Raw genomic sequence first — 19734 nt, 5'->3', positions numbered from 1 at the left:
AACCATATTCAGACAAAGAGGTGGTAATAGATTTAAAACACAATTTTGATGTACATAACATCCCAGTTAAATTATATGATTTCCATTAACAAGTTTTGATGTCTTGGAAGCTTTTGCATAAACACAACTTCTCACTGCAGATGTGCAGAATTTGGAATAACATATTAGAGAAAGAAAACTACTTTTCAAATCATGGTATAGCACTAATATTAGATTTGTGAGGCAGTTGCTTGATAAGAACGGCCTGTTATTTAGTTACTCTGAATTCCTTCAAAGGGCGGTGCGGTGGGTTGGACTGGGTACTCTTGCGGGGAGGGTCTGGGGTTCAAGTCCTGCTTGGGGTGCCTTGCAACAGACTGGTGTCCTGTCCTTGTTGTGTCCCCTCACCCTCCAGCATTACACCCTGTGTTGCTGGGTTAGGCTCTGGCTCCCTGCGACCCTATACAGGGCAAGCAGTTCAGACAATGTGTGCGTGTGAATTCCATCCGAAGTATGTGATCTGTACCACAATTAAACAATTCAGAATTGTGTTGGATGTTTTTCCCCAAAGTGCTCCCCCCCTTACATGAGATGGTATTCATACATCTGACAAGAAATTTAATAATGCATTCTTGAAGTCATCATGTAGAGAAAATACCATTCCATGGTGTAAATCACAATGGTGTTCAAAATACAGTGATGTACAATGGAAAGTAGTATGGACTATGTGGGAGAGACTGCCTCACTACATTGATATTCATTTAGCAGATGCTTTTCTCTAAGGGACTTCCAATGAACTCTATAGTATTACTAGCCCACACACCTTACTCACCAGGTGACTTACACTGCTAGATACACTACTTACAATGGTTCACGCATCCATACATCTGTGGAACACACTCTCTGTCACTCACACACTGTGGGTGATCCTGAACAGCATATCTTTGGACTGTAGGAGGAAACCCACCCCCACCCACCCACCCACACACACACACACACACACACACACACACACACACACACACACACACAGCACCACCCTCTATTTCACCTGACTGAGGGTGGTGCCCTGGGTTCTGTTCTAACCAAAATGTTATATCCCCATCTAGTATTTCAGCAACAGAAAACATTAAAATTCTCCAAACATCTTGTAATTAAAACCCAAAGAAATTAACAAGTTATTGTCCAATACAAAACCCCAATCCCATCAATGATCAAACAAATCAAATGCATATTAACGAAACGTAAAGAAAACGAAAACTTCACAAATTAATACACTCCAATATATTACAAACAACGAATGACCTCACCACTACACTTCAACACACAACGCAACGGGCTCGAGAATTTATCTGCAGAACCTTCTTTTTGCGCGCACACATGATTAGTGCCTCGAATACTCCGGAGTATTTCAAAACACCCCTCGTTGCAGGCCTGATGATCGCCGCTTGTGTACGTTGAGACCCAAAATGGTCGCTTCACCCTTGCGAGTAGTGCAGAGTAAAAGGACCGCAGTTTACTGTGTCAGCCGTCTACTTGCGTTCAGGGCAGGTGAAAACTCCAGCGGAACCCGAGGAACTTCACGCGTTGTCGTAACACGAAGCGCTAATCGGGTTCACCTCAGTCCTCCTGACTCTCGCAGCTCGACGCGACGGGCTGAAAACTCGTCGTTTCTTCACGGACTGTCTCGTGAGACCACGAGTACACCACGGCACTTAAACCTTGGTAATATGCAATCAACGCGAAATGATATTTTGCCCCTTGGTTGTTCTTCGAGCAACCAGGAAAATATCACCTCACACTCTGGAGCGCTCTCTCTATCCCCTTCTCAAAAAGTTTAGAAACTTTTCCTATTCGCTGCACCCCTCTTTTCTCTCATTGGTTCTACGCCAAACCGAAACCCAATCAATTTACAATACATGCAAAACTGACATAATTGGTAGGTTGCACCTGTTCCAACATATGTTGGTATGGCTTCAACCAAACTATAAATCAGATTGATGAAGCTTTAGTTACACCTTCCTAATGAACACACAACCAGTAGTGCACAGGGACAACATGCAAACTCTGCACAGACTGAGCGGGGATCGAATCCACATCCTCTTATACCACCCAGGCGCTGTGAGACATCAAATCAAATCACTTAATTGTCACTCACCATACCACAAGTGTACAAATGGTGAAAATCTTAGGTGCGTTCTCCGCAGCTGCTCGGCATGATAAGTTACAGAATATACAAACAGCAAAAAATATATACAATATTATACACAATAAACACCTATACAGTATGTACAGTGTACAATATTCACATAATAAAATATACAGCATACAATATCCAGTGTTGGCGGTAAGTGCAGTGCATGGAGGTAGAGTGAGTAGTGCATGTGGTGGAGTTATTAGTTATTTGTTGAAGTTCAACAGTCTGATGGCCTCTGAGAAGAAGCTGTCCCGTATCCTGCTGGTGCAGAATCTGATGCTGCCATACCGTGTGCCTGATGGTAGCAGAGAGCAGTCGATGGCTTGGGTGGCTGGAGTCTCCGATGATCCTCCGTGCTTTCCTTACACAGCGCCTGGTATAGATATCCTGGGGGGAGGGGAGCTCACCTCCGATAGTGTGCTGGGCTGTCTGCACCGCTCTCTGCAGAGCTTTAAAGTTGAGGGTGGTGCTGTTCCCATAGCAGGCGGTGATGCAGCCAGTCAGGATGCTCTCCACGGTGCAGATGTAGAATGATTTGAGGATGTTGGGGCTCATATCAAACTTCCTCAGCCCTCTCAGGAAGAAGAAGCGCTGGTGAGCTTTCTTCACCACTGCCTCAGTGTGAGTGGACCGTGTGAGGTCCTTAGCGATATGAACATCGAGAAACTTAAAGCTGTTAACCCGCTACACTGGCATCCCGTCGATGGTGATGAAGGTGAACTCCCTGTCCTGTCTCCTAAAGTCCACTACAAGCTCCTTGGTGTTTTTGATGTTGAGTAAGAGGTTGTTTTCCTGGCACCAGTGTGTCAGAGTATACACCTCTTCTCTGTAGACCGTCTGATCTTTGTCGGTGACCAGACCTGCCACCGTTGTGTCATCCGCAAATTTGATGATGCAATTGGAGCTGTGTGTGGCCATGCAGTTGTAGGTGTATAAGGAGTACAGGAGAGGGCTGAGAACACAGCCCTGCGGGGCTCCAGTGTTGAGGGTTAACGGGGAGGAAATGTTGCTGCCAATTCTGACCACCTGGCATCTGCCTGACAGAAAGTCCAGGATCCTGCTGCAAAGGGAGCTGTTCAGGCCCTGAGCCCAGAGTCCAGCAGGAGAGAAGAGACTTACCTGAACCCAGCTGTGTGTCCATGAAGAGTGACTGGTCAATGGATCCACCTATTTCCTTGCAAATGGAGCAGGTTTTTACATATGGAAGGTAGATGTGTTTCGAACCAAAGACTTCTACAACTAACTTCTGAGCTCTTTATATTTATGAATTATGTATAGATATTTATTTTCCATATTTAAGTGTCCATCCATCCATCCATCTTACTCCGCTTTTATCCGGGGCCTGGTCGCAGGGGCAGCAGTCCGAGCAGAGTCCTCCAGACTTCCCTCTCCCCGCACACCTCCTCCAGTTCCTCTGGGGGAACCCCAAGGCGTTCCCAGGCCAGCCGGGAGACATAGTCTCTCCAACGTGTCCTGGGTCTGCCCGAGGCCTCCTCCCAGTGGGACATGCCCGGAACACCTCACCAGGGAGGCGTGCAGGAGGCATTCGGAACAGATGCCCGAGCCACCTCAACTGGCTCCTCTCGATGTGGAGGAGCAGCGGCTCTACTCCGAGCTCCTCCCGGGTGACTGAGCTCCTCACCCTTTCCCTAAGGGTGCGCCCAGCCACTCTGCGGAGGAAACTCATTTCTGCCGCTTGTATCCGCGATCTCATTCTTTCGGTCATGATCCAGAGTTCATGACCATAGGTGAGGGTAGGAACGTAGATCGACCGGTAAATTGAGAGCTTCGCCTTACGACTCAGCTCCCTCTTCACCACAACAGACCGGTACAATGACCGCATTACTGCGGACGCCGCACCGATCCGTCTGTTGACCTGCCGCTCCATTTTTCCCTCACTCGTGAACAAGACCCCGAGATACTTAAACTCCTCCACTTGAGGGAGCAACTCCCCCCTAACCCGGAGGGGGCAATCCACCTTTTTCCGACTGAGGACCATGGCCTCAGATTTGGAAGTGTTGATTCTCATCCCCGCCGCTCCGCACTCGGCTGCAAACCTCCCCAGTGCACGCTGCAAGTCTTGACTTGATGAAGCCAACAGGACCACATCGTCCGCAAAAAGCAGAGACGAGATCCTGCGGCCACCAAAACAGACACCCTCCGTTCCCTGACTGCGCCTAGAAATTCTGTCCATAAAGATAATGAACAGAATCGGTGACAAAGGGCAGCCCTGGCGGAGTCCAACATGCACCGGGAACAGGTCTGACTTACTGCCGGCAATGCGAACCAAGCTCCTGCTCCGGTCATACAGGGAACGAACAGCCCGTAGCAACGAGCCCCGAACCCCATAATCCCGAAGTACCCCCCACAGGATGCCACGAGGGACACGGTCGAATGCCTTCTCCAGGTCCACAAAACACATATGGACTGGTTGGGCAAACTCCCACGAACCCTCCAACACCCTAGTGAGGGTATAGAGCTGGTCCAGTGTTCCACGGCCAGGGCAAAAACCGCATTGCTCCTCCTGGATCCGAGGTTCGACTATCGGTCGGATTCTCCTTTCCAGTACCCTGGCATAGACTTTCCCAGGGAGGCTGAGGAGTGTGATCCCCCTGTAGTTGGAACACAATCTCCGGTCCCCCTTCTTAAAAAGAGGGACCACCACCCCGGTCTGCCAGTCCAGAGGCACCGTTCCCGAACTCCACGCGATGCTGCACAGGCGTGTCAGCCAAGACAGCCCCACAACATCCAGAGACTTGAGAAACTCGGGGCGGATCTCATCCACCCCCGGAGCCTTGCCACCGAGGAGTTTTTTGACTACCTCAGCAACTTCAGCCAGGGTAATGGACGAGTCCCCCTCCGAGTCCCCAGCCTCAGCTTCCTCTACGGAAGGCGTGTCGGAGGGATTGAGGAGATCCTCAAAGTACTCCTTCCACCGCCCGAGAACATCCTCAGCTGAGGTCAGCAGCGCACCACTTCCACTGTAAACAGTGTTCGTGGAACACCGCTTCCCCCCTCTGAGTCGCCGGACGGTTTGCCAGAATCTCTTTGAGGCCGACCGAAAGTCTTCCTCCATGGCCTCACCGAACTCCTCCCAAGCCCGAGTTTTTGCCACGGCGACTGCCAGAGCCGCGCTCCGTTTGGCCCGTTGGTACCTGTCAGCTGCTTCAGGAGTCCCATGAGCCAGCCAGGCCCGATAGAACTCCTTCTTTAGCTTGATGGCATCCCTTACTTCCGGTGTCCACCACCGTGTTCGGGGATTGCCGCCGCGACAGGCGCCGGAGACCTTATGGCCGCAGCTCCGAACCGCCGCCCCGACAATGGAGGCGCGGAACATAGTCCATTCAGACTCAATGTCCCCAGACTCCCTCGGGACCTGGTTGAAGCTCTGTCGGAGGTGGGAGTTGAAGACCTCTCTGACAGGGGCCTCCGCCAAACGTTCCCAACAGACCCTCACTATGCGTTTGGGCCTGCCAGGTCTGTCCAGCTTTTTCCCCCGCCATCGAATCCAACTCACCACCAGGTGGTGATCAGTTGACAGCTCAGCCCCTCTCTTCACCCGAGTGTCCAAGACATATGGCCGAAGATCAGAAGAAACGACTACAAAGTCGATCATTGACCTCCGACCTAGGGTGTCCTGGTGCCAAGTGCACTGATGGACACCCTTATGCATGAACATGGTGTTCGTTATGGATAAACCGCGACTAGCACAGAAATCCAATAACAACTCACCGCTCGGGTTCAGATCAGGGAGGCCGTTCCTCCCAATCACGCCCCTCCAAGTATCACTGTCGCTGCCCACGTGGGCGTTAAAGTCCCCCAGCAGAACGACAGAGTCCCCAGTGGGAGCGCTTTCCAGCACGCCCCCCAGGGACTCTAAAAAGGCCGGGTACTCTACACTGCCGCTAGGTGCATAAGCACAAACGACAGTGAGAGACTGTTCCCTGACCCGAAGGCATAGGGAGACGACCCTCTCATTCACCGGGGTAGACTCCAACACATGGCGGCTGAACTGGGGGGCTATTAATAAGCCCACACCAGCCCGCCGCCTCTCACCTTGGGCAACGCCAGAATAGTGGAGAGTCCACCCTCGATCGAGGAGAGTGGTTCCAGAACCCAAGCTGTGAGTGGAAGTGAGCCCGACTATATCTAGACGGTATCTCTCAACTTCCCGCACCAGCTCAGGCTCCTTCCCCGCCAGTGAGGTGACATTCCAAGTCCCAAAAACCAGAGTTGGCGCCCGAGGTTTGGGTCGGCCGGGTACTCGGCCCCGATCACTGCCCAAATCACAATGCACTGGCCCCTTACGGTCTCTCCGGCAGGTGGTGAGCCCACCGAAGAGCGGCTCCACGTCATGGCTTCGGGCTGAGCCCGGCCAGGCCCCGTGGGCATAGACCTGGCCACCAGGCGCTCGCATGCGAGCCCCCCCCCCCGCAGGCCTGGCTCCAGGGTGGGGCCCCGGAGACCCCATACCGGGCGGGGTAAACGAAAGCCTTGATTTTTCCTTCATAAGGGGTTTTTGAACCGCACTTTGTCTCGTCTGTCATCCAGGACCTGTTTGCCATGGGAGACCCTACCAGGGGCATATAGCCCCAGACAACATAGCTCCTGGACTCATTCAGGCACTCAAACCCCTCAACCACGGTAAGGTGGCGGTTCACGGAGGAGATATAGTAGGAGATATTTAAGTGTATTTAATCTAATGTTTAATCAACAGAAATCAGCCGAAGAGATGTGACTTGACGCATCAACAGGTGGATTTATCAGCAGTTTTCAAGGTACCACATTATTACTATAGTACATGGCTGTTGTTATTATTTTTATGTTTAGACCTCTTTTATCCTGAGTGGTTTTTCCAGTCTGTGAAACAGGATATTTACTAGACCAATTTAATTCACATTATTTTCTCCAGACTACAATAACAGACCTCTCTTGAGTCTTGAATCAGAAACCATCAGATTACAAATATGTTCCCTTCACTACCTGCTGTCCTCTGTTTGCTCAGTTTGTACCAAAACTAAAACACACACTTCACTTTGGTTCAGTTCCATATCTGACAGCAGTTAATGAAGACAGACTGCTGCTGTCATCAACATGTAAATACTGACATCTATTTGTGATGTAGGATCCAGAACATGACCTGCTTCTTCTGCTCTCTTGTGTTGTTTCCTTTATAACATTTGTCACATAACATTCATAACAAATGAAACTGTATTACATGATGTTCCAGGTTCTTATAGTTGTTGAGAAGACACATCCTACCCCAAAGGAGTTGTACCAAAGCCCAAGGCAGTAGGTGTTAATGGAACAAGATGAGTCCCTCAGGTGTTTCCCTCAAGTGTATAAAGGGCCATTGCTCTGGTCCCAGGGTTGGCTCTCTTTGGCTGCTCCAACACTGCTCTTGGTGAACCATGTGAGGAATAGCACTGTGTAATGATTCATATGGTTATAGACAAGAACAATGTTCTACACAACTGATATCTGTCTTCATACTGTTTTAGGAAAAGGCTTCATGAGATTATTATTATCATTACACACAGAAAAAATTTCTGGACAGTTTCTACACAGAGACTGAACTTGCTTTTTATTTTATTTTGTTTTTACCCAACTAGGAGATACACACATATATAATGTATTTGATGTTCTGTACAAAATTAGAAGAGATAAAATGAGTTGCGACATGGTGAAATGAACTCCTTCTGAGAACCACCGTAACTGACAGTTTTTAATATTATATTCAGTTTTACTGTGTACTGATTACACACACACACACACACACACACATTTTCTGAACTGTTTGTCCCATACGGGGTCGCGGGGAACCGGAGCCCAACTCGGTAACATAGGGCGTAGGGGACACACCCAGCACGGGACGCCAGTCCGTTACAAGGCACCCCAAGCGGGACTCGAATCCCAGACCCACTGGAGAGCAGAACCCGGTCCAACCCACTGCACCACCGTGCCCCCCCTGTACTGATTACATTTTTCATATTTCCACACTTTTCTCCTCTCATTCCCTTTCTCCATTACTTTATACTGGTAGTTTCCTCTGTTGATATGTGGACTGACTGTTAACATGTTTCAGATAGTTTGGTCTTGTTTTCCTTCTCCTTGCTGGTCTTATGTATAATATCAGTTTATTGGGTTAATGATGTTTCTATTTTTTCTCCATTTTTTATTTACCTTTTATATATCTTGCTACATTTACAACACTAAATCAGTTTAGAGGGCTTCCTTGGTGTGGTAAATGTGAACTTAATCAGCAGCTTGTCAGATTATACATATTTATAATAAGGAAGACAGAACCATATTGTATTATTGGTCTAAAAGTTCAATATTTCTTTTTAGCTACTTGAGGACAAAGCTGTGAAGTTCCTGAGAGACGAGTTGAACAAGCTGAAGAAGAATCTGAGTCAGGATTACCCAGCATGCTTTGAGCCTCAGGATGGCAATGACCTGGAGAGTGAATCTCAGATACAGAAGATGTGTGGCAGAGAGGGGGTTCTGAAGATCACACTGTACATCCTGAGGACCATGAACCAGAAGGATCTCGCAAACACATTGGAGAAGAGTAAGAACTTTGTGTTTCTTTATCTTTAGTCTCATGTACCTGAAATATATACTGCACCAAAACAGATGAACATTTGAAGAAAATTAAACTAGTCCTAACTATATTTCTTATGTTCCTTCAATTAATTTTAAATGATCTGTATTAGAATTAATATTTCCTTAAATAATTATTCATAATATATATTTTTCTCCCATTTTTCCTGTCTTTTTTTTTTTTTCAGATGAACTCCTGAAAAAATGCCAACATAAATACAGGTGTAACCTGAAGAAGAACTTTGAGTGTGTGCTTGAACGGAATGCAAAGCAAGGAAATCCAGTCCTGCTCAATAAAATTTACACAGAGCTCTACATCACTAAAGGTGGAACTGGAGGGATCAATGATGAACATGAAGTGAGACTTATTGAAACAGCCACCAAGAGTCCAGCAACACAAGATACTGCGATTCAATGCAGTGACGTTTTTAAACCCTTACCTGGAGAAATGACACCTATCAGAACCGTGCTGACAAACGGGGTTGCAGGCATTGGAAAAACTGTGTCTGTGCACAAATTTATTCTTGACTGGGCAGAAGGGAGAGAAAATACACACACACACACACACACACAAATAAAGATATTAGTTTCATATTTGCTTTTCCTTTCTGGGACCTAAATCTGATGAAGGGCAAAGACTACAGTCTGATAGAACTCATTCACCACTTTCTCCCAGAACTGAAGGAGTTTGGATCAGCTGATCTTCAAAGGTGTAAAATCTTGTTCATCTTCGATGGTCTGGATGAGAGTCGACTTCCTCTAGATTTCCAGAACAATCAGAGCTGGTTTGATGTGGCAAAAAGAACATCTCTGGATGTGTTGTTGACAAACCTTATTAAGGGGAATCTACTTCCCTCTGCTCTCATCTGGATAACCTCCAGACCAGCAGCAGCAGGTCAGATCCCTCCTGAGTGTGTCCACCAGGTGACAGAGATACGAGGGTTCAATGATCCTCAGAAGGAGGAGTACTTCAGGAAGAGGTTCAGTGATCAGGACCTGGTCAACAGGATCATCACACATGTGAAGTCAACAAGGAGTCTCTACATCATGTGTCATATTCCTGCCTTCTGTTGGATTTCAGCCACTGTTCTTGAGAAGCTGTTTGGTAATGAAGACAGTGGAGAAATCCCCAAGACTCTGACTCAGATGTACACAGACTTTCTCATCTTTCAGTCAAGTTTAAAGAAGAAGTATCAGAAGAAACAAGTAATGGAGCTTCCTCAGATTTTCAATTCAGACAGAGAGTTCCTTCTTAAACTGGGTGAGTTGGGTGAGAGTTGGGTGAGAGTTCCTTCTTAAACAGGCTTTTAGAAACCTTGAAACAGGAAACCTCATATTTTATGAGGAAGATCTGAAAGAGTGTGGCATTGATGTCAGTGAAACGTCAGTGTACTCTGGAGTGTGTACAGAAATCTTTAAAGAGGAGTGTGGGTTATATCAGAGGAAGGTTTATTGCTTTGTGCATCTCCGTGTTCAGGAGTATCTTGCTGCTTTGTATTCAGTGTTAAACAGAAATAAAAAATCCAGTTTTTTTAAACAGACTGCAAACCAAAGAGAAACTTGGTCTTATTTTCTGAACAGTTCAGTGGATCAGGCCTTGCAGAGCAGGAATGGACACTTGGACCTCTACCTCCGCTTCCTTCTTGGCCTTTCAATGGATTCCAATCAGATTCTGCTACAAGGGCTACTGACAGAGAGAAGAATCAGATCATTTGATACTCACAAGACAGTGCAGTACATCAAGAAGAAGATCAGGGAGAATCTGTCTCCTGAGAGAACCATCAATCTGTTCCACTGTCTTAATGAACTAAATGACAGTTCTTTAGTGGAGGAAGTCCAAGGTTACCTGAGCTCAGAAAATCTTTCAGCCAAACACCTCTCACCTGCACAGTGGTCAGCTCTGGCTTTTGTGTTACTGATGTCAGAGAAGGAACTGGATGTGTTTGACCTGAAGAAATACATCAGATCAGAAGAAGGTCTTCTGAGGCTGCTGCCAGTGGTCAAGATCTCCAAAACAGCTCTGTAAGTACACTGGTCTAATGGTAGTTTAGAATGGTAATATGATTGAAAGGCACTTTACAGTTATCTCCACACACATTACTTTGCAAATTAATGGATTGTTTCTTCTTACAAATATCCATCCAAACCTTACCTTTTCAAGGCTGAACCAGTGCGGACTAACAAAAAGATGCTGTGAAGCTCTGTCCTCAGTTCTCACCACAAACTCCTGTTCACACCTGAGAGAGTTAGACCTGAGTGACAATGACCTGCAGGATTCAGGAGTGAAGAAACTCTCTGCTGGACTGTGGAACAAACACTGTAAACTGGATACACTGAGGTCAGTACTACTGCAGAATACACAGTGTAAACTGGAGAGAGATAAGTCAGTGCGACAGACTTCATCCTTAAGCTCCCAGACAGAGAGCTACACATGGTTACATCTTGTTACCATGGTAATGAGCACTTGGTGTTGAAAGTTAACAAATGAAAGACTATAAAAAGTTTGGACTTTGAGATCTTGAGAAAAAAACGTTGACATGTCTTTGGGAAACGGTTTTCTGTTTAGAGAGGATTTTCAGAGTTGACATTTTAAGATTTAGTTTTGATTTGTTAGAAAAATGAAATATTTTCAGTCTGTAGGGTAAGGTGTGTGTCCAAAGCAGACTGTAGAGCCTTTGCAGTATGTTAAGTGTCACAGATAATCAGAGAAACAAGCTGTATCAGTTTTTATCATGGCTTTGGGTCAGGAGAAGAGAGTTGTCAGTTCAGCACAGTTGTGACATACATAATTTTGCAGAAGGTTTTGTTATTTTTAAGTACACCCTCCCCCCCACCATATGAAGGTAATGTGTTCCAGAAAAACCCTTTGTAACACAAACTTTTATAACTCGAAGATATAGTTACTATGGAAAAAGTTTGTGTTCCTGAGCTCCGAAAGTGATGCCCATTTATGGTAAAATATCACTCAACCTCATTGAATTTGGACACTTACATGAGGTATGATAACAACAAAACAAGGCTGTTTCCCATTCTTTAATTATTCTGTAATATTTAATGGCTTACTTGTTCTATCCTCCACACACATTCACTGTATACTTCAACAAGTAGCTGAACTTCTCCCTCAATAATGTGTTGGGTGCTTGTTATGATTTGTCCAAAATACATTACATTTAGAGTGACTTTCAATGAACTCTGTGCAGTGTTATCTCCCCACACACCTTATTCACCAAGGTAACTGACACTGCTAGATACACTACTTACAATGGGTCACTCAACAATACATGAGTGGAACACACACACTCTCTCTGTGTCACTTACACACTCCGGGGAAACCTGAACAGCATGTCTTTAGACTGTGGGAGGAAACGGGAGCATCCAGAATAAACCCACACAGACACATGGAAACAGAGCGATGCAGGACTTGACCTCCACCGAGCGTAGACACGCAGAACACGTATCTGCAAACTTCTCCACGTGACGTCCATCCCCAACACTCAGTCGGCATGAACAATGAAAGGCCTTACCTTCAAAGGTACTATGTTCAGAGAGGCTGCTACATACCATAACATCACAGACTTGGAGGAATACACAGAATCAGTGACTGGCTGCATCAGTAAGTACATAGATGATGTGACTTTCTTGAAGACCATCACCATACAGGCAAACCGAAAACCGTGGATGACTGCTGAAAACCCGAGACACTGCTTTCAGGTCTGGTGACAAGGCAGCGTACCGCACAGCAAGGGCTAATCTGTCCCAGGCTATCAGAGAGGCGAAGCGCAACTACACAGGAAGAATCCACCGTCATTTTCTAAACTCCGAGGACATACAGCACATGTGGCAAGGCATTCAGGCTATCACAGATTACAAAGTTACATCTCTTGTCTGTGATGGCAATGCCTCGCTCCCAGACGCGCTGAATGATTTCTACACACGGTTCGAAGCACAGAACAAAATGCCAGCAGATAAGGCCACCCCAACTCCCACCGACTGGGTACTTTGTCTGTCTGCAGCAGATGTCAGGAAGACTCTTTCCAGAGTCAACCCACAGAAAGCTGCAGGTCCTGACAACGTACCTGGCCGGGTACTCAGGGAATGTGCTGTTCAGCTTGTAGATGTCTTCACAGACATCTTTAACATTTATCTGAGCCAGGCAGTTGTCCCTGTGTGCTTCAAGACGACTACAATCATCTCTGTGCCAAAGAAATCACATCGATGTCCTGTCTGAATGACTACCGACCGGTTGCACTCACACCTATCATCATGAAGTGCTTTGAGTGGCTAGTCATGAAACACAAAAAGAGCAGTCTTTCCACCACACTGGACCCATTCCAGTATACCTACCGTCCCAGCTGTTCAACAGAAGATGCCATATCTCCTACCATCCACCTTTCTCTGACCCATCTGGACAAAAAGGACAACTATGTAAGGATGCTGTTCATTGACTTCAGTTCAGCATTCAACACAATCACCCCTCAGAAATTGATTACAAAGCTGAGCCTGCTGGGTCTGATTACTTCCCTCTGCAACTGGATCCTGGACTTTCTGACTGGGAGACCACAATTCGTCAGGATCGGCAACTCCACCTCCAGCACCACCACACTGAACACCAGCACTCCCCAGGGCTATGTGCTCAGTCCACTGCTGTTTACTTTACTGACTCATGACTGTACTGTAAAGTACAGTTTAAATCATATCATCAAGTTTGCTGACGACACTACAGTTGTGGGCCTTATCAGCAACAATGACGAGTCAGCATACAGAGAGGAGACAAACCAGCTTGCAGAATGGTGTAAAGGCAACAGTCTATGTCTAAATGTTGAGAAGACTAAAGAGATAATTGTTGACTTCAGGAGGACCCAAATAGATGACTCACCTCTACACATCAATGGTACAGCTGTGGAGAGAGTCAAAAGCTCCAGGTTTCTTGGTGTGCACATGACAGTGGACCTCTCCTGGACCCTGGACACCACCTGCCTAGCCAAGAAGGCCCAGCAGTGTTTCCATTTCTTACAGAGGTTAAAGAGATCCAAACTATAGGGGGACGACGGAGAGCGTCTTCACCAGCTGTCTCACCGTGTGATACGGGAACTGTACAGTCTCCAACCGCAAGACCCTACAGTGAGGGAGGAGGAACACCGATAATCTTTTCAGCTGTTCTTAACACTCGCTGTAGGGTCTTGCAGTGCATTCAACCTTCCACGTCGCCAGCCTCCGCAGGATTCTTTTTTATGGGAAAGAAGGACGGGGGCCTGTGCTCTTCCATTAGCTATCACAGTGTGATACCTCCATCCTCTGCCTTTGATCACAGCAGCCTTAGAACGAGTGCATGGTGCAAAGATTTTTACAAAATTGGACCTTCGGAGTGCATACAACTTAATTAGCATCAGGGAGGGGGATGAGTGGAAGACTGCTTCTAGCACCACCCTGGGTCATTATGAGTATTTGGTCACGCTCTTCGGTTTGTCTAATGTGCTCTCAGTGTTCCAGGGGTTTGTTGATAACATACTAGGAGACCTCACGGATGACTGTGTCCTGGTGTACCTGGGCGACATCTTGATCTTCTCCAAGACCCAGGAAGAGCACATCTGCCAGGTAAGAACAATGTTAGAACGACTCCTCCTTTGCCTTATGGCTCAGCTCCCCCTTGTAAATTCAATTCAATTCAGTTTATTTTTATAGCGCGCTCTTCTCACCCAGTGACACAGAGCACTTTAACACAGGTATAAAGCAAAAAAGACAGATACAAACAAAGAAGACAGTCGACTAATGGTTACCATAATGAAGGACTTTTTGTAGAGCTATAAGTATACCTACTGGCCCCCGGGGAAAGGAACAGAAACTCCCTAGGCTGAGGGAGAAAAAAATCTCTGGCGGTCCACGGGCCAGTGGTTTCCCACCCCTCCTGGGCATTCTAGAAAGTAACAATTGTAAGCCAGTGTGTAACAAGTAATGATATTGTTGGTAAATGGCATCTTGGATCCCTAGCTCAGCATGGAATGTCTCGATCATCATGGCAGATGAACATCATCCTCTGTCAGCACAGGATTCGCCTGTCACCACTGGCCGGCCTCCTCAGGTCTTATGTAGCGACGCAGTGCTCAACGAGAAAATAGAATAGAGTTAATAATTTATTACTTAAGTAAATTTAATATGCATTTTTATAATTGTGATAAAAAACAACCAAGGCAGGTGGAATTACATTACGAGGTGGAATGCCTGAGTGAGGCCAGCTGAAGAGTATAGCCGCATGTGTGCAGATCAACGGTGGCTTCAGTCATTCACACATTTAAGAGGGAAAACAGGTATGCCATGTTAACTGCTACTGTGGGTCTGAATGTTCATAAAATGTTTTACTTACAATGCTAAAAACAAGTAGAAATTAAGAAATTTAAGAGTGGATTTTTCAGGAGGATTACATTTTCAGAAACATCCAGAGCTGCAGTGTGGCAACAGTTGACAGGGTGTTGAAGAGAAATTCAATTTGAATTAAATAAATTTATAGAATACCTTTTGAAAGAAATTGAGAGTAAAAGAAGCAAAATGTCAGTTTGTACAGGTTCGTCTCTGTAACACGTCGAAGTGGCTGGGGAAGCGGCCGGAGATGGGAGCTAAGCAGCCACAGCTGGGGCTAATTGTCTTTCCTATTTCTTCCCCTGCGTCCGGCAGTGACGGGGAGAGACGGCGGAGAAGAACCAAGAGAGAGCACGAGCACGAGCACGAACCTGAACCTGAACCTGAACCTGAACCCGAACCCGCAGACGATGCCAAAAGGACCGGCCGGAAACCCCATCCCATCCTACCTATTCCAGGCTCCCCATTTTCCATCCCCTTCCTTCTCCCCTGGGAGGGAGTGAATAAACGTTAGCAGACGGGTACTGCACCTGTTGTCTTCTGTCTCGTCTGTTACATTGGTGCCAAACCCCAGGACGTACCAGCAGGATGGACGGAGAGGAGCTTGAACGCATTCTCCAGCTCATAGAACTGCAGCAGCGGGAGTTGCTGGATGCAGTCATGGCGGTCCAGCTCACAGAGCGGTGGGCTCTGGCGGAAGCCCTGGCTGCCCCTGACACCCCCCGCCCCGTCCTGCCCCATATGTACGCAGGACTAGCTCAGGGGGGAGGCCTGCTGCCTCCCGAACACGCCGGGAGGCGACATGCCAAACACCGGAGCGTCGAACCCCCTGGCGTCCATCGTGCAGCTCGCAGAGGTAAGTGACTTCCTCCTTGAGCAGTCGCAGGATGATATGCTTCACCATGCATGCCAGCAAATAGCTAAGACCGACTGGGTGCCGGTTCGCCCTGGTCAGTCGCTTACCTACCCATACTTTTGTGTAGTTAATGATTGTTATTACCGCGCACACCTGGATCTGGACACCACGGAGGACAGCCTCAAACTTTTAGTACCCCACAGTCATCGAGAAATGTTATTCCACACAGCCCATTCCAAGCCCATGGTGCATTCCAAGTCCCACCTCGGGCAGGATAAGACTTTATGGCCACTCCTGGGTCGGTTTTATTGGCCAGGTATTTGCGGGGATGTCCGTTGCTGCTGTGCCGCTTGCCCTGAGTGTCAGCGAGTAAACCCACCTGCCATACCCCATGCAATGCTATGTCCACTCCCCCTAGTAGACACCCCGTTCGACCAGGTGGGAATAGACCTCCTCGGGCCCTTAGAGTGGAGCGTGTGGGGTTTTCAGTTTGTTTTAGTAGTGGTTGATTGCTCCATGTGGTACCCAGAAGCGGTTCCCCTGCGTAATATGATGGTGCGCATGGTGGCAGATACACTGTTTAAACTTTTCACAAGGGTGGGCGTACCAAAGGTGATCCTCACCAACCAGGACACCACATTTATGTCTCACACCCTCATGAATTTGTACAAACTGTTGGGGATTCAACCCATTCGCACCAGTGTTTTTCACCCCGAAACAGATGGGCTGGTGGAGCGGTTTAACAGAACTTTGAAAAACATGATCACAAAGTTCGTGGTTGAAGACCCCAGACACTGGGACCAGCTGCTGGACCCCCTGTTGTTTGCAGTGCAGGAGGTGCCCCAGGCCTCCACATGGTTTTCCCTCTCTGAACTCTTTTATGGCCGTCATCTCTGGGGGTCCTAGACATTGTTAGGGAGGAATGAGAAGAAGGCCCCAGTAAAAATGAGCTGCAGCATGTCCTAGACCTAAGAAAGCGGTTGAATGCTCTCAGACACCTGTCTTGTGCACATCTACAGCAGGCCCAGGAGAGGTAAGAGCGCTCATACAACACGGGGACGCAGTTACGTCACTTCACCCTGGGTGAGAAGGTATTTGTATTGCTTCCCACCTTGCAGTCTAAATTGCTCGCTAAGTGGCAAGGGCCCTTCAGGGTTACACGGCGCATTGGGGAGGTCGACTACAAGGTCCTCCAATCCGACAAAGGTGGGGCGCGGCAGATATACCACCTCAGGAGGCTCTGGTTGCCTCCCTGGCCACCACAGTCCTGGTACGGGACGAGTTGGGCCCAGAACTGCCCAACCTAGGCAAGGACCCCTCTCCTGTCACAGTAGGCTCAGGTGTCACCGAAGCCCAGCAAAAGGAGGTGGCACAGGTGCAGCAGGAGTTTGCTGATGTGTTCTCCCCTCTGCCAGGTTGGACAATGCTCATACAGCATTGAATTCAGCCCCTCTGGGGGTGGGCGGTGCGTAGTCAGCCGTATCGTATTCCTGTCTGCAAACAAAAAGTGATACAGGAAGAACTTGGCAAAATGCTGCAAACTGGAATCAGTGAGTCCCACAGCAACTGGAGCAGCCCCGTGGTATTGGTCCCAGAGCCGAACGACTCCACCCGCTTTTGTGTTAATTTCTAACGGGTCAATACGGTCACAAAGTTTGATGCTTACCCCATGCCCTGGGTGGATAAGTTGCTGGACCGGCAGGGATCTGCTCGTTTTTATTCGACACTGGATCTCACCAAGGACTACAGGCAGATTCCCTTGTCTCCAGAGTCCAAGGAGGTCTCGGCTTTCTCTACTCCTTTTGGTTTACACCAGTTTGTCACGCTCCCGTTTGGTTTACATGGGGCCCCAGCCACCTTCCAGCAGCTCATGGACAAGGTCCTCGCGCCCCACACCAGTTATGCCGTGGCCTACTTAGACGGTGTATTGGTGTACATTCCTGACTGGTCGTGGCACATGGCCCACTTGAGGGCGGTGGGCTTCACAGCAAGCCCAGCAAAGTGTGCAATTGGGAGGAGGGACATACGGTATCTGGGGTTCCTCTTGGAGAATGGACGGATTCGGCCCCAAGTCAACAAAACAGCCGCTATTGCGGCTTGTCCGGTCCCCAAGACAAAAAAACAGGTGAGGTCTTTTTTGGGGGTCACAAACTACTATCACTGCTTCATCCCGGTGTTCTCCACCTTAGCCGCACCCCTGATGGACCTCACCTGCCAAGCAGCCCCAAATCTGGTCCAGTGGACAGAGCAATGCCAGATCGCTTTCCAGAAAATCAAGGAAATGCTATGTGGGGGTCCTGTCCTTGCTTCTCCTGACTTTTTTCTTACAGACAGACACCTCTGATCAGGGTTTGGGGGCAGTCATCTCCCAGCAGGCAAAAGGGGAGTGGCAGCCCCTGCTGTACCTCAGTCGCAAGCTAACAGGCCTGAAACGCAACTACAGCACCATTGAAAAAGGGTGCTTAGCAATCAAGTAGGCGGTCCTCTCCCTCCGTTTTTACCTCCTGGGATGGGAGTTTGACCTGTGTACTGACCACGCTCCCCTGCAATGGTTACACACTACGAAGGCCTCGAATTCCTGCCTCACCCGCAGGCACTTAGCCCTACAGCCCTTTCACTTCTGGGTGGTTGACCGACTGGGTCAGGATCAGGTGGTCCCCAGCTTCCTCTCATGGTTGAGGGGCTGGGGCTCAGGCAGGGTGGAATGGTGAGGCCCCCATGACCCCGCCCACTGGGGGCCTGACAGCGGTGGTGGAGGGGTGGAACATGCCTAGGTGGCTGGGGAAGGGGCCAGAGATGGGGACTAAGCAGCCGCAGCTGGGGTTAATCACCTTGCCTACTTCTTCCTCTAGATCTGGCAGTGAGAGAGAAAGATGGCGGAGGAGAGCCAACACAGGTGAACAAGAGAAAGCATGAGCACAAGCACGAACCCAAACCCAAACCCGCAGACGACGCCAACAGGACTGGCCCAAAACCCCATCCTACCCGTTCCCGGTTCCCCCTTTTCCGTCCCCTTCCTTTCCCTGTGAGGGAGTGAATAAACATCAGCAGACGGGCACTACACCTGTTGTCTCCTGTCTCGTCTATTGCTGTCTCCCTTCTGCATCTTTTACAATTACTTTATTGTACAATATTCTGTTTCAAAATGTTGTATCGCTACCTTATGTAACTACATGCCTGTTCACCTTACACTGTATTTGCAGAGAATTATGGAACTTGATGGCAGCCCTGGAGTATGCAACTATGTATATGTAGATGAAGCTGGATTTATTTTCTGCGAGAAAAGAAGGTGAGGAAGGAATCTCATTGGTCAACGCACCACGGTCATCGACCCTGGACAGAGAGGAGGAAATGTCACAATGTGCGCCGCTATAACAAGGCAGGGTGTAGTATGTAACAATGCTGTGCTGGGTCCCTACAATACAGAATAGCTCCTTGCTTTTTTGGATGCACTCAGAGATGCACTCCTACCCAGACAAGCAGGAGACCAAGAGGGACCAGATGTGGTACATGTGGTCATATGGGACAATGTCCAGTTCCACCATTCACCACATGTCCGTGAATGGTTTGAAGCTCAGCTGTATTTTGAGGTACTTTCTCTTCTCCCATACTCACCATTCATAAATCCTGTTGAGGAGTTCTTTTTAGCCTGGAGGTGGAGAGTATATGATCACAACCCATATGAAAAGGAAACATTTATGCATGCCATGGAGGAGGCATGCCAGGGTTGGATTCAACATTCCGG

At 48.0% G+C, this 19734-nt stretch overlaps 1 pseudogene; it reads left to right on the top strand.

Moving 5' to 3' along the window:
* Nucleotides 1-7488: 7488 nt before the first annotated feature.
* Nucleotides 7489-18466, top strand: LOC108927536 (protein NLRC3-like; annotated as a pseudogene).
* The last annotated feature ends 1268 nt before the right edge of the window (nucleotides 18467-19734 follow it).

The sequence above is a fragment of the Scleropages formosus genome, chromosome 3 (genome assembly GCF_900964775.1).
Source record: "Scleropages formosus chromosome 3, fSclFor1.1, whole genome shotgun sequence".
NCBI classification, from domain to species: Eukaryota; Metazoa; Chordata; class Actinopteri; order Osteoglossiformes; family Osteoglossidae; genus Scleropages; species Scleropages formosus.
This window is presented reverse-complemented; position numbering and strand designations above follow the sequence as displayed.